Source organism: Pristis pectinata, chromosome 9, assembly GCF_009764475.1.
Source record: "Pristis pectinata isolate sPriPec2 chromosome 9, sPriPec2.1.pri, whole genome shotgun sequence".
Taxonomy (NCBI): domain Eukaryota; kingdom Metazoa; phylum Chordata; class Chondrichthyes; order Rhinopristiformes; family Pristidae; genus Pristis; species Pristis pectinata.
The window spans coordinates 54,195,230-54,211,377 of NC_067413.1; the positions used below are offsets into that span (position 1 = coordinate 54,195,230).

Here is a 16,148-nt window from a genome sequence, read left to right on the forward strand (position 1 = left end):
GTTGGATATGCTCCTTGATATTTCAAGATTTGAAATTTGCTTTTCAACGCCACAAGAATCTTTGCCTTGATGTCAAATTTCATCTTTTTGGTGTGCTGAAACATTGTTGCCTGTGGTGTGGGTGAAAAAGTCCCCCAAAATTGAAAATTGGCAACAAAGTGTGCAACAAAGTGTTACGTGTAGTTTCCACACAAAAAAAAGCATTTAATCATGAATTGTTCAAGATGAAACAGTCTCATTTTCAAGCAGCTGCTGCCATTTTGCTGTGTTGCAGTCAGAGCACAGCATCAGCCTTAAAGGCAGATTCTGTAAGGCAGCCAGACAATGATTGCCATGGAGGAACTCTGACAGGTTTGGAGATGTGTTGCATGCAAATTGAGGAAGAACTAGATATAGAACATAAAACATTACAGCATAGTACAGGCCCTTCGGCCCACGATGTTGTGCCGACATTTTATCCTGCTCTAAGATCTATCTACCCTTACCTCCCACACAGCCCTCCATTTTTCTATCATTCATGTGCCTAAGAGTCTCTTAAATATCCCAAATGTATTTGCCTCTACCACCTCTGCCAGCAGTGTGTTCCACGCATCCACCACTCTGTAGGTAAAAAACTTACACCTGGCATCCCCCCCTATACCCTCCTCCAATCACCTTAAAATTATGCCCCCCTCCGCCCTGTGTTAGCCATTTTCACCCTGGGAAAAAGTCTCTGACTGCCCACTCGATCTATGCCTCTTAGCATCTTGTACACCTCTATCAAGTCACCTCTCATCCTCCTTCTCTCCAAAGAGGAAAGCCCTAACTCACTCAACCTACCCTCATAAGACATGCTCTCCAATCCAGACAGCACCCTGGTAAATCTCCTCTGCACCCTCTCTAAAGATTCCACGTCCTTCCTATAATGAGGTGACCAGAACTGAACACAATACTCCAAATGTGGTCTAACCAGAAGTTTATAGAGTTGCAACATTTCCTGGCAGCTCTTGAACTCAATACCCTGACTAATGAAAACCAACACACCATACGCCTTCTTAACAACCCTATCAATAGCAACCTTGAGGGAACTATAGTCGTAGACCCCAAGATCCCTCTGTTCCTCCACACTGCTAAGAGTCCTGCCATTAACTTTGTATTCTGCCTTCATATTCAATCTTCCAAGGTGTATCACTTCACACTTTTCCAGTTGAACTCAGTCTGCCACTTCTCAGCCCAGCTCTGCATCCAATCAATTTCCTGTGGTAATCTACAGCAATTTTCTACACTATTCACAACACCACCAACCTTCGTGTCATCTGCAAACTTACTAACCCAACTTTTCACATACTCATCCAAGTCATTTATAAAAATCACAAAGAGCAGGGCTCCCAGAACAGATCCCTGCAGAATGGATCACCGACCTCCGGGAAGATTACGCTCCATCTACAATCACCCTCTGTCTTCTATGGGCCAGTCAATTCTGAATCCACACAGCCAAGTGTCCCTGGATCCCATACCTCCTGAATTTCTCAATGAGCCTTCCATGAGGAACCTTATCAAATGCCTTACTAAAATCCATGTACACCACATCCGCTGCTCTACTTCCATCAATGTGCTTTGTCACATGCTCAAAGAATTCAATCAGGCTCGTGAGGCACGACCTGCCCCTCACAAAGCCATGCTGACTGTACCTAATCAACCTATGCTTCTCCAAATGGCCAAAAATCCTGTCTCTAAGAATCTTCTCCAGTAATTTGCCCATCACTGAAGGAAGACTCACTGGCCTGTAATTCCCTACTTCCTTTCTTGAACAAAGGAACAACACTTGTCACCCTCCAATCATCTGGCACTATTTCTGTGGCCAGTGAGGACGCAAAATCATCGCCAAAGGCACAGCAATCTCTTCCTTTGCTTCCCATAATAACCTTAGATATATCTCATCCGGCCCCAGTTACTTATCAATCCAAATGTTTTTCAAAAGTTCCAGCACATTCTCTTTCCTCATATCGACATGCCCTAGCCTATCAGCCTGTTGTATGCCATCCTCACTAATGTCAAGGTCTCCCTCACTGGTGAATACTGAAGCAAAGAGTTCATTAAGGACCTCCCCTACCTCTTCTGACTCCAGGCACATGTTTCCTCTTTAATCCCTGATTGGTCCTACCCTCACACTAGTCATCCTCCTATTCTCCACATATGTGTAGAACATCTTCGGGTTTTCATTAATCCTACTCGCCAAGGCCTTCCCATGCCACCTCCTAGCTCTCTGAAGTCCATCCTTAAGCTCCCTCCTGCCAACCTTGTAACTCCCCAGAACCCTGTCTGATCTATCCTTTATAAACTTTAGGTAAGCTTCTTTCTTCCTCTTGACAAGATATTGTACATCTCTTGTCAACCATGGTTCCTTCACTGTACCATTCTTATCCTACCTCAACAGGACAAACCTATCCAGAACCCAATACAAGTACTCCCTAAACAACTTCCGCATTCCTGTTGTTCACTTCCCCAAGAACATCTGTTCCAAATTTATGCTCCCAAGTTCTTGCCTAATAGCATTATAATTCCCCCTCCCCCAACTAAATACTTTCCCATATCGTTTGCTCCTATCCCTCTCCAAGGCTATTGTAAAGGTCAGGAATTATGGTCACTGTCTCCAGAATGCTCTCCCACCAAGAGATCTGAAACCTGATCAGGGTCATTGCCTAGTACCAGGTCCGGTGTGGCCTCTCCTCTAGTCGGCCTGTACACGTACTGTGTCAGGGATCCTTCCTGGACACTCCTAACAAACTCTGTCCCATCTATCCCTTTTTGCCAATCAATATTAGGGAAGTTGAAATCACGCATGACAACAACCCTGCTTTTTTTGCACCTTTCCAAAATCTGCCTCCCGATCTGCTCCTCAGTGTCTCTGCTGCTTTTGGGGGGACTGTAGAATACTCCCAAAAGAGTGATCGCTACCTTCCTGTTTCTGACTTCCACTCACACTGACTCAGTAGACGATCCCTCCAGGACGTCCTCCCTTTGTACAGCTGTGACACTGTCCCTGATCAGCAAAGCCACTCCCCCACCTCTTTTACCTCCGTCCCTGTCCCTTTTGAAACATCTAAACCCCAGAATATCCAGCAGCCATTCCTGTCCTTGTGACAGCCAAGTCTCTGTAATGGCCACAACATCGTAGTCCCATGTACTTACCCACGTTTTCAGTTCATCACCCTTCTTCCTGATACTTCTTACATTAAAATAAACACACTTCAGCCCATCCAACTGACTGCAATTTTGCCTTTTCAACTGCCTATCCTTCGTCACCGTCTTTCTATATGCTACATCTACTTGTACACTAAATGCACCAACCTCTGACCTGTTACTTGGGTTTCCATCCCCCTGCCAAACTCGTTTAAACCTTCTACATCAGCTCCAACAAACTTGCCCACAAGAATATTGGTCCCCCTCCAGTTCAGGTGTAACCCATGCCCTTTGTACAGGTCGTACCTTCCCCAGAAGAGATCCCAATGATCCACAAATCTGAAACCCTGCCCCTGCACCGACTCCTCAGCCACGCATTCGTCATCTACTTGTTGTTGGGCCAGAGAAGTTTCACCAGTCTACACAGAACATAGGAGATAGAACAATATCACAGGAACAGGCCCTTTGGCTCACGAGGACTGTGCCGCCCACGATGCCAATTTAAACTGCATGGCTGCCTGCACATAGTCTACATTGCTCAATTCCCTACCTGTTCATGTGTCTATTTAAATGTCTTTTAAACATAGGGCAGAACATCGGTGAGAACTGCATACATATGTGTAAAATGGTCACCACCGCTCAAGCTCAGTATTGTTAAGTCCTTCCACAGAGGACCAAAAAGGTTGCAGAGAAACTTACAAGGAGTAATTCTGTCCAGACAACCACATGCATGTAGCAGACCCACATCATCAAACCTACCTCAAGGATAAAAGGAACGTCAAGGATACTGAGCATGAGACAATCAATGGTGTGAGGCATTTTCCAATCTCTAAATCAATGATGCAGGATAGTGAGGAAACTACCTGACAAGATTGTACAACTCAGTGCATGAAGTGAGTGACTCAGAGAGAATGGAAAGGAACACAGCATGAGGTTGAACCTTGCCACAAGGCAGTCCTCCATCACACCTGAGATCTCTGAAAACCTCAAGTTCAAACTCACATAGTTGTTTACACTGCTCTCAAAGACAGAATTACCCCTACTCTCAAAAACCTTGTCTCAGGATTCTCACAGGCTGCTTCTGCTGACTTGTGCAACATATAAACAGTGGTGCTGGGTAGCATAATGCCACAGCTAGTGGAGCTGCCATTATGTAAAATGAGATTAGTATAGTTTCAGTATAAATGGGTGCTTAATTCCTGTCACAGATTCGATAGGTCAAAGGGCCTGATTCTGTGCTGTATGATTCTATGAGTCTAATAACAATGTGTGCATTGCAGAAGTCAAAAATATCTCAAACAGATGTTCATGGACACCACATTTGCCTTCATCATGCACACTCTCTCACAAAGCTTTCATTTTCTTGTATTTCCCTGGGAGGACTTTGTCACCTGCCTCCCATCATTGTAGCACACACTTATATCACGCAAACACTCCCTAGTTGTTTAAAAAGTGAGGAAGGAAATTCAACCCCTTATGCCCGATGTCCCTGAACCAGTGTGATGTTGCACAAGGGAGACTACTAGGTTTGTTTTGGAACTGGTGCTTATGAATTCTGCTTTTTTTAAAAAGAGGATTTTAAAGTAGCATCAGGAAGATAGCTATTTGTGCTTTAATGCTAGATGAGTACCTAGGACCATTTTGCTGACCATAAAGAGAATATAATATGTTAGTTTTAAATCTAGGAAATAATTGCCAAATCTTGTATGACTAACTCTGAATGGTTCAGTAGGTTAGGCCTACTCAGTCAATACAGTTTAATCTGAAATGCCTCACTACTGCAATTCCTACCTTGGAGTAGCTGTGATTAGGGAGTAAATATTCATCATGATGTTCTGATGTTCCCATTGGGAAAAACAGGACCTATAAATATGTCTGTGTAAATATAAGGCTGGTTAATACTGATCTGGAAAATTAAACATCAGCTGATATAATCTATATCATGTGATATACTTGGAAAAATCCTCCAAAATTGATGATACTTTTATAATTATCCTATTACATGAGGAACAATACGATGTCAAACAGTTACATTCTAAAGCTAAATGGTGAAGTAAACAATGATAGATGTAAAAATTGTGGCCAAGAATGTGTCATATGGATAATATGACATTTTCCACTTCAGTGGGAAAAATAGAGAAAAACAGGTTATAGTTAAACTCTGATAATATGCTATCCAACAATTGGGAAATCCCAATGGTTCAACATCTTGCTCACCTGGTAATGTTTACCACACTCCTCATCCACCTGCCAGGGCCTCAGTTCCCATGTTCCCCATTCACTCGCCAGGACCCAGGCTCCTGTGCTCCTGTCACAGTTCTCATTCTCCATGTCCACAGTTCTCGTTCTCCCTGTCCACCTGCTGGGGACCCAGTCCCCATGCTCCCTTTCACTCGCTTGGGCCCCAGTTCTCGCGATCCTTTCTAATTGCTGGGGCTCCAGTTCTCACACACCTCAAATTCACCAGGGTCCCCAGCTTCCACGCTCCCCCCACTGTCGGGGCCCCAGTCTCATACTCCCTTCCTTTTACTGGTGACCTGCTCCCTTTAAACTCAGTTGGTTCTGTTTCCCATGTTCCCTTTAAAATTATCAGCGTCACTGAAATGTCACTGTGTAACATATTTTCAAAAAAGTGAATTAAAAGTATATTGGAGAGTTAATAAAATTACATCCAGAAAATTTGCTGGTCTGGCACCAGCAAAGTTCAGAGTGTGCCGGACTAATGGAGTTTTACTGTATTTGTTCAGAGCTGCCTGAGTTGGAAATATTGTTTAGAGGCAAGGTGAAAAACACAATGATGCTGGAGGAACTCAGCAGGCCAGGCAGCATCCATGGAGAAAAGCAGGCGGTCAATGTTTCAGGTCAGGACCCTTCTTCAGGACTGAAGAAAGGGAAAGGGGAAGCCCAATATATAGGAAGGAAAAGCAGAGCAGTGATAGGTGGACAAAAGGGGGGAGGCAGGGTAGGCAAAAGGTGGTGATAGATAGCTGCAGGTAAGAGATAGTGATAGGCAGGTGCGGGGGAGGAGGGGAGTGCAGATCCACTGGGGGATGGGTCAAACGTAAGGAGAGAAAGGATAAAAAAGGTAGAAAATAGATAGGCTAGGAAAGGGAAAAAGAGAAGAAGAATGGTGGGGCGGAGTTTATGGGGAAGGGGGGGTGGGTATTTCTTAAAGTGGGAGAATTCAAGGTTTAGAGGCACCTGGATGAGTATCTTGCACACATAAATTACAGAAAATTAATATGCAAGTACAGCAGATAATTAGCTGAGAAAATGGTATATTGTCATTTATTATGAAAGGAATGGTGTATAAGAGCACCAAAGTCTTACTGCAACTACAAAGGGTTTTGGTGAGAGCACATGGCAGTTCCCTGCCAAAGAGGGATATATTAGGAGTGCAAGAGAGATTCACTAGAATTTTATGGAATAACGAGATTGCCCGATGGATGTAAAATAATAAACTCGCTCTGTATTCCAGCGAGCTTAGAAAAATGAGACATGATCTGAATCAAACATATAAAATCTTTGAGCAGCTTGATGAGATAGATATTAGAAGGATGTTTCCCTGACCTAGGTGTTGTGTGCCAAGCATTCTAGAATATGGAGTTAACCATCTATGACAAAAATGAGCAGCAATTTCTTCAGGAAAGGGTGCTAAATTTTTGGAATTCTCCACCACAGACGTCCAAGGATACTCAGTCATTGAACATATTCAATGAAGATCAACCAATTTTTGGGTACTTAAGGAATCAAGGACTCTGAGCTTAATGTGGGAAAGTCAGGCATTTAAATATTAAATATGGGAGAAGGCTCAAAATGCCTACTCTTATTCTATAAATTTCTATTGTTAAGATTGACAAAAAAAATCAAAATTATGAGAGTGAACATTACAATTTTGTATTTCACAAGGGGAATCAGGGCCAACACCACTCCTCCATCTTATAGATGGAACTCCAGATTCCCGTGACACTCTCAACCCACTTAAAATCAATATCTGCATATGCTTGAAATCTGAAATAGAAACAAAAAATGCTGAAGACATTCAACAGGTCAGGCAGTATCTGTGGAAAGATAAACGGAGTTAAAATTGCAGATCCAAGAGTGGGTTACTCTCAACTCACCCCTTTGATGGAATTTCCTGAGGGTCAACAAGCTGGGGCACAATGTTGATGTTAAGGGAAACATCAAGTACACTAACATGAAAATGTTGACTGTTTTTGCAAACTCCTATACTGTCCACAATGTCTACAGAAGATTCCATAACGTCTGCTGGGGAAAGGAGGCAGAATAACTATAGAAGGAATTTAAAATGACTGGAGACCCAAACTTAATTTCCTATTTCAATGAATGAATGAACAGATAACAAACAATGGAAGCTCTGGACAAAACAGCAGAAAGGCATGGAACTTCCCCTCTCATCTCATCAATGTGCTGTTCACGTATCTCCATCACCTTACCATCCCTCCCACACTGAGGACCAGCATGGTACCTGTTATCCATCAATAACTGCTATGTTGGTGTTGGCACTATGTTCAGAATAAGTTGTCAATGAGGCCCTCTGCACCATGAGATAAAGCAAAGGGGCAGATTGATGGCATCTTCCCAGGGCATATCAAAAGCCTGGGAAGAAATGGAAGATGATTCACTGATTTGTTTTTGTCAATATTCCTTTCATAATAACTGGAAGTGTATCTGCCAAAAATCTGACACCAGTAGGTGATCAACCTCCACAAGCCTAGAAAACCATCCAATCATGAAATAAGCTACCTATTTACCTTATAGCCAAATCAATGGAGCCGACATTCCTTGCATACCTTGGTCCCATCATTGAAGTCAGCCTGCCAAAGGAATAGGCCAACTTCAGGCCAAGGTGGAGCTCAGGTAAACAACTGCTGGTGGACCTGAACCATGGGTTCCAGCAAAGCTCCATGGCTACATGGCAAACTAAAGAAGTTCAGGATGGTATCAAATGTCATCTTGTGGAGGTTAGTGGTCCAGCAAAGGATGGCTAAAAAATGAATAAACAAGAAATATAAAAACATACTCTACAAGTTTCTTTTCAAAGGAAGATGAAAACTAAAGTAAATGTTGGTTGCTCAGAAGATTATACAGGGGAAATAATAAAGGAAAATAAGTGAGCAGCAGGGACTTTGAACAAATATTTTGTAATTATTTTCACAGTAGAAGGTACAAATTCATTTCAATAACGGTAGAAAATTGGGGGCAAAAGAAAAGTTGGAATTTCAAACAATCATTATATAGCATACCCTTTAAAAACCATATGGTAGAGTGTTTTGACAGATCCCCTCCAGACAAAAAGAAACCAATAAACTATCTCCTTCCATTTCGTCTCAGGTACATCTTGATCCATTACCCAACTTCTGCCCTTGACTTAATGTTGATTGCCTTTAATGAACAATGTTTGGTCAATAGCTCTCTCCTTGTTACTTGCCTTAATGAACGCAAACATGAAAGAGCCTATGGACACTACACAGGTGACAAGAATGGAATGTTGCTGCTTGAGGGAACAGCAGAGCAGTGTAGAGTGTGAATAGAGAATGGGGTCTCCAGGTAAAACATTAATAATGCAGCCAGGTAGTTATAGCTGTGAACTTGATAAACATGAGCAGCCTCAACCATTTGATATGTACGAGGTATGAAGAGAGAGGTTCCTGAGAGTTAACAATATTGTCAAAGCATTGGGAGAGGACAGAGAATAGAGAAAGAAGGCTTTATGCAGGAGAAGGAAGCTGCTATATCGTTTTCAATAGGGCCTGACGTATGAACATTGGTGGATTTATAAGTGCCATGAACAAGGACGTTGTAAAAGTCCTGTAGGACTACCTTAATTCAGTACTTTCAGAGGTTCTTGAGTGTTGTAAGCTTAGCCCATTCAGCCAAGGACCAAATAATATGGGTTAGCAACATCTACATTAGGCTAAAAATACTGGCTAAAAGATACAATTTCTGATATTGTTTTAGATTGAGGCTACAGATCCTTTACTTGCACAGGCTGGCAACTGAAAGAATTGAAGCAAAACTGTTTGACACAACGGGCCTACCATTTGAAGGAGTGTACAGAATATCCCAGTGGCAGAGAAAAATGTAAAACAATTTTGCTCTGAATTTGATTCTGTAGTACAAGCAGGAAACAAACCCACAGGAATGGTAATAGCAGCATGGTCTTCTTTGTAGTCAAGTCACATGGATGCTTCAAGTGGGTAACCCGATGGTTTTGTGAGTGCCAAAGGCCAGGAGGCTGCAGGTTATGTGGGCATAAAAGGCAGGGCTGTTATTCCTCAGAATGCCTATTTTAGATGGCATGATATTGTGTCACAAAATGGGGCACGTCACATAGGAGTGCAAGTCCTTCAAGAAATTAACTGTTTACAATGAGAGAAGTCCTCATTTACCTTGGACTCATGGGGTCAAAAGTTTGGAACAGTCCCAGTGTGTTAGCTTCCAGAACAGATGATGAAGGGGTGGAAATAAGTATACTGAATGGAGTTATTGCACACCTGAAGATGATAACAACAGTACATTCAAGAGATCAGTACTATTTGTTATATACATGAACAATTCAGGTGTGAACGCAGGAGGGAAGATTGGAAATGACACAAAAATTGGAGGCGTCATGGATTGTGAGGTGGATAAGCTCAGGCTATATTGCTTAGCTGATAAGCTGGGCAGAGCAATGTCGGCAATCCTGATGAATGCAAACTGAAGCATTTTGAGAGGTCAAATAAACGAAGGATGTATGCAATGAGTGGCAGGGCCCTGGGTAGTATTGAGGAACTGAGGGACATTAGTTTACAGATCCAAATCCTGAAGGTGGCAGCATGGGTAGATAAAAGGCACTTGGGATGTTAGCCTTCATCAGCCATGCCAGAGGATATAAGAGCAAGGAAATTATGGTACAGCTTTATAAAACGTTGGTGATGCTACATCTGGAATATTGTGTCACTTCAGCAGAGAAAGGATGTGATTCCTCTAGAGAGGATACAGATGAGATTCATGAGAATGTAGCCTGGAATGATCTCAGTGTTGAAGAGAGACTGGATAGGCAAGATTTGTTTTCCTGGCTGATGGCTGATAGAGGTGAACAAAGTTATAAAGGTCATAGATAGTAAACAGTAGGCAGTAGTAAACTCCTCCCCATGGCAGAGGGGTCTATAATCAGAGGACACAGGTTTAAGTTAAGGAGCAAGAGGTTTAAGGGGGATATTGGAATAACTCTTTCTCCTGGCTGGTGATTTGAGTTTGCAATGCACTGCCTAAAAAAGGTGGCGAAGGCAGAGACTCTCAAAACATTTAAGAAGTATCTAGCTTAGTGCTCAAATTACCAAGGCGTAGAAGGTTACAGACCAAGCATGGGTACATGGGATTAGTATAGATGGGTACTTGATGATCAGCCTAGACAGGGTGGAACAAAGGGCCTATTTCTGTGCTGTATGACTCTATGGCTTTAGCAGCCAGCATCTAAGAGAAGTTAAGATGGAAGACATAGCGAAAGCAGAAATATGAAGATGAAGAGTCTAAAGAAGCAATCAAAGTAAAAGCAATACAGTTAGTTTGTTATATTTAGAAATATACTGAAAACAATGTATAATTATGATTGCTGTCAAATATGTATGATTAGCTGGTGTTCAGTGTTTTAGTTGATGTTACCTTTTTAGAGATATTATGCAGTATATACAACTGTGAGTGCACCTTTCAGAAATGTGTACACAACTTGTACATTTGTACACACGGGTGTATGATTTTTGATACAATGTTATACAGCTGCTGATGTTTGTGTGATGTTTTGTTGGTACGCCTATTCTTACTTCCTGCTGCAGAAACACAAAACTGCCTTGGACTCTATAATCATCACAAGATAAAAAAAGATTATGTAGATGAATGGAAATAAAAGCACTCAAGCTCCCTGGATATGATGGGTTGGATTCTAAAAGAAGTGGCTGCAGGAATAGTGAATGCATTGGTTGTGATCTTCCTAAATTCCTTTATGTTCTGGAAAGGTCTAGGTGATGAGGAACTGCAAACATGATGCCTCTGTTCAAGAAAGGAAAGAGACAGAAGGCAGGAAATTATTGTCCAGTTAGCCAGATAGCAGAGACTTAAAACAACTGCAGACATTGGAAATTTAAAATAAGAACAGAAAATTCTGGAAAAACTCAGCAAGTGAAGCACCATCTGTGGAAAGAGAAACAGTTAATGTTTAAGGTTTGAGACACTATATTGGAAGGAAGAATAGGAAAGCAGCATATGTTTTTAAATGGAAAGCGGATGGAGAATGCAGAGGGATCTGGGTGTCCTTTCCATGAAAAGAAAGAAAAAGTTAGTGTGCAGTATAGAAAATAATTAGGAAGACAAATAGAGTTTTGGCTTTTGATACAAAGGTGATGAGGTTCAGAAGCAGAGGAATCTTACTGCAAATAGATGAGGTATTGATGAAACCGCACCTCAGGTACTGCATGCAGTTTTGATCTTATTTAAGGAAGAACCTGAACTGGGGACAGCTCTGAGCTTTAATTAAGGTTGATTCTTGGAATGAAGGGGTTGTCATATGAGCAATGATTCAGCAGGTTGGAAGTAGAAGAATGAAAGATAATCTTATTGAAACATAGATCCTGAAAGGGATTGGTGGTGTGATAAATTCAAAGAAGATGTCTTTCCTCAGTGGGAAATCTAGAATTTTGTGGCACAGATTCAGAACTTAAAAGAAGAGTAATTTAAAATGTTTTACTGTACACTGAACATCACTGGCAGTGTAGGAAAATTATTGTCCATCCCTAATTGCCACTGAACTAAGGAGGCAGTTAAGAGTTAATGATTTTGGTGGATTTCGAGGTCTGGAGTTGCAGACAGACCAGACCAGGTAAGGTTGACATAATAGTATGGTGTAGATTGCACTAACGAAGGTACTTAGCAGTACCGAGTATCTAGGAAGTGTATAGCATTACTTGCTGTGGAGAAGAGAAAGAATGGAAACTTTGGTAGTCACTGCAATAATCAAGTACACTAAAGTAATGTACTTCACCTGAAATGTGTAAAATTCTAAGCAAGCATCCTGCTACCAACAGGCAGTGCTTCTTTTTTTGAACAAGGGTGTAGTCTTCACAAACCTCCAGTCTTCTGACATACTGCCCTTTCCAACAAGGATTGAAATACTGTAGCAGGAGCCTTGCTTCCACCAACAGCTGGGATGTGCCCCTTGGAGACTGGTTTACATATTTTTGAACATTCATATTTTACATATTTTCACAGTCTCTGCCCTTTACCAAGACATTAGTAGAATCCTCCCCTTGAATGAAGAACATGCAAAGTATCCCTTCTGTACCTCAGCCACATCCTTTAGCTCCACAGAGAGTTTTTTTTTGCTGGCCCTTTAAAGGTTCTGCCCATCCATTGTTTCCCTTTTATTATTATTTTATTTATGATAAGAATTTTGTTGTTCCTTTCAAAATTCCTGCAAATCTTTTCTTTTATACTCCCTTTACTCCTCCTATTCTCTATTTCAGTACTCTTCTATATTTTCTCTTTGCTGCTTGATTTTTCACAAAACTAGATTTTACATGGAACATGAGACTAGCACTAAATCTGAAAAATTCTCAACGCTCCAAAAACTAAATAGAAACCTCAATGGAAACAGGACTGACATATATCTATTAAGGTGCAACCTTAAGCCTCAGATTAGGACCTGAACCAAGTTTAAATTGAACACCGCACACAATAATTTTGTGAAATTTGCTTCAGCTAGAAGCATCAGCGGATAAAAACAAAGGCTAGAAAACAAGCTAGCAAAATTATACCTACAATTATAGAAATTATTTCCATGCTAAACTTCATCTCAAGCAATCTCTCTACACTGAGTCATGGGGTGATTAGAGAGCACCAGCAGAGGGCAAGGATTTGAGCCAGGTTTCCAGCAGCACAGTGGACAGCAATGTAGAGGGAAGGGTTTCATGCCATCTACATCAAATCAATCAAAGCCCTCCACCCTAGACTGTCAAAGAGGTGAGGAAGAAGTTTAGTCACTGCAATGAAATTTAAGTTCATTTTCAACAACAAAATGAATATGCATTAAAACAGCATCACTAATGTAAAAAATCATCCTCTAGTAATTTACGGAAGTGTAACATAAACAAATTTGAAAGGATAGATAAGAGTTAGAGAACATCTGGCATCTGCTTGGAATGTAAGCATCTTGTCACCAAGCAACATCAGTTTAATATGAAATGACAATTAATTTGCAAATGATTGACAATAAAGGAGAGAAAATGCAACTTACAGTAAGAACAGGAAACTCATGGATATGGAGCAGGTGGTCTGAGAAAAATGCATTCATCTCCACTGCCATTTAATTTTAGCAGAGTTGAATGAATGAATCAGCACAGGAAGATGTGATTGGCACATACCTAAGATTAGCATCTCCAATAGAAAGGAGTAATCTCTGAATGCCTTTCTCTGTCATTATGGTTTGTTAGATTGAACAGGCTTTATACCTGAACACCAAGACACACGGGTAAATGTGTCCCTCCAGTGTTGGGATTACATATCTGACAGATCATGGGAACAGAGACATATGTGCACATAAAGTCTCCATTCCCAGGTTTGTGTCCTCACAGTAAAAGAGCCAACACATTTGTTACCATGTAAAGCCATATTCTGGAATTTAGAAGGCAGAAAATAAGTAATGCTAACTTCATGAATATCCATTTTACCTGATTTGCAGGATCAGGTCATTCAGCAGTGGTATACTTACTGAACAGCAAGACTTGGAAATATTCAAATTGCTTTGCCTTGGGAAGATGAGCTTAGAAATTCATTCATATAATTCTGCTTTTCTCAGTGGCATGCAATTAACAAGAAACATTTTTTTCCAGAGTACAGTGCCAATAATGACCATGTTCAGAGCACTGTGTGTAAGTTTAAGTACCAACAGGAGCTTTTGGGAATGAACCATACTTGCATCCAGATGCCATTTTCTGTTGAATCATTGTGGGGAAAGTTAGAAAATTATCTGGATTGCAACCATCATTGGTCATTCCCAGGACAATGAGGACCGAATACCATATAACCCTTTGATAGTCTTCTCACATGTTCCATATTTGAATTTTTTCCTTCGACCCACAATGCATTGCCTCTCTCCATCACAGATGTTGCACCCAACCGTACTCTCTCCTAACCCCTGATTTCTCCCAATCTCCTGATTTACAGAAACCAATTCTCTTGAATCAAGGCCACTCACAGGCATGGCAGACTACAGCTCCTGTGCTAGTAAATGGGATTAGTATAGGTGAGTGGCATAGACAGGATGGCCAAAGCCTGTTTCTGTAGTGTATATCTCTATGACTGCCAAACACAGCATATCTATGATACATTTCTCTCACTCCTATGTTCAGCACAAAGCTCTACTCCATCTCTTCCATACCAAAACTTTGTACACACTCTATAGCTTCTGTCCCATGCTGAAGCACAATATAAGACTCCAGTCCCTCTCTGTCAACCAGTCCATCTCTCTCAGATCTAACCCCATCACAAATCTAGCCTCCAGTTCCACTCTTTGACTACCAAACACAGTGGAAGGCTTCAACTACAATTGAAGGCTCTGAATTCACACTCCAAACCCCAAATGCAGCACAATACTTGTACAACCCAACCAAAACACAAGGCTTCAATCCATGTCTTTCACCAACAAAAAACCAGGACAAGTTTCTGTTCATTCATTCTCAAACACCAGCCACCTTACAACACTCTAGTCACGCTTCCTGGCTCTAACTGTAGTACAAGGCTCCATTCCCTCATATACCCAGCCCTTTACAAACCACAAAACTCCGAACTTTCTCCACCATCGCCAACCACAGCACATCTCTGATCCTGCTCTCTTACACCCCAACCTAGCACAAGGCTTCAATCCCACCCATAATCAGAGAGAAATTTACAATATTTCTCTCCCATCCACAAACATAATACAGTCCGTCTCTCCCACCCTAACCACAGAACAAGGATCCTCTACCTTCAACACAAATGAAGGAGGCTGAGGGGTGACCTTATAGAGGTTTACAAAATTATGAAGGGCATAGATAGGGTAGATGGTCACAGCATAGCAACAACTCAAAACAGCTGCTTTATTCCTGCTCCAGCAGATTGATGACCCACATGAATAGGAACCCTCCTGTCTTTTGGGGCAAGCAGAGCCATCTGTTGGTTTTCATGTTTCTAACTTTCTTGTCAGAAGAGGGCAAGAGCCAGCAACTTTCCAATGAAGGTGACGTGCATGGTTTCTTAGTCACAGAATCATATAGTACAGAAACAACTCCTTTGGCCCACGGTCCATACTGACTATTAACCACCAATTAACACTAATCTCATTTTAATCTGAGGTGGATAGAGTTAATCCCATTAATTCTCTTCACCTCAGATTCTACCACCAACCTATACAAGGGTCAATTTACAGTGACCAAGTAGCCTACCAACCAGCACGACTTGGGGATGTGAGAGGAAACAGCCCCCACAGTCACAGGGAGAACACACAAACTCCACACAGACAGCACTGGAGGTCAGAACTGAACCTGGGTCACTGGAACTGTGAGACAACAGTTCTACTAGCTGTGCCACTGTGTCTCCCATGCTATCAAGATCATTTATAGCCTCAAGGATCTACTTTCCAATCCAACCCTGCCCCCCCCCACAACCCCTAGAAGCCAAGAACAAGTTAAGAAACACTTCAAACATTTCTTTAACCAAGAGTCCACCTTTGATGTGACAGTCCATGACTCCACCCCACTGTGCATTACCTGCTACAATCTCAGCATTATCCTGCACCAACAATAGGTTGAAACAGTCATCTGACAGCTGGACAACAAGGTCACTGGAGCAGCTGAAGTGCCTCCTCAAGTACTAAAACATGACACTGAATTTACTTCTTTTGTGAACTTCTTTCATCTGGGATGAGGCGAGCATGCCAGGAGATCTCATAGGTG

The 16,148-nt window shown here is 41.7% G+C and overlaps 1 protein-coding gene across 6 annotated transcripts in view; it reads right to left on the reverse strand.

Annotated features, from left to right (window-relative positions):
• The window catches only part of itprid1 (ITPR interacting domain containing 1), a 130,808-nt gene that overhangs the window by 24,307 nt on the left and 90,353 nt on the right, over positions 1–16,148 (reverse strand). The window lies entirely within an intron of this gene.